A 344-nucleotide genomic window follows, 5' to 3' on the forward strand; every position below is an offset into this window, starting at 1 on the left:
GAAGGAACATTTCTGTTTGTGGGGGTTGGGGGAGGGCGTGGGGCTTTGATTTGGGGGCTTTTGGGGTTGGTTTGTTTTTTGTTTTTTTTGTTTTTTGTTTTTTGCCTTTCCTTTTGGATTAAAGATGTCTGTAACTCTGAGATTAAATGAAAAAAAAAAAGGGAAAAAAAACAACAAAAGAAAAAAACTTAAAAAACAGAACAACAAAACACGTGGCTTTCAATGTTATCTCTCCTCATAGAATGTGATTGTTCAAGAACATGCACCGAAAGTTGCTTTCAAGAGTACGAAGATTCTTTGAGAACTAAATAAATTGCAGTTGTTTTTTTGGTTTTTTTTTTTTT

The sequence above is a fragment of the Meleagris gallopavo genome, chromosome 20 (genome assembly GCF_000146605.3).
Source record: "Meleagris gallopavo isolate NT-WF06-2002-E0010 breed Aviagen turkey brand Nicholas breeding stock chromosome 20, Turkey_5.1, whole genome shotgun sequence".
In the NCBI taxonomy this organism is placed as follows: Eukaryota; Metazoa; Chordata; class Aves; order Galliformes; family Phasianidae; genus Meleagris; species Meleagris gallopavo.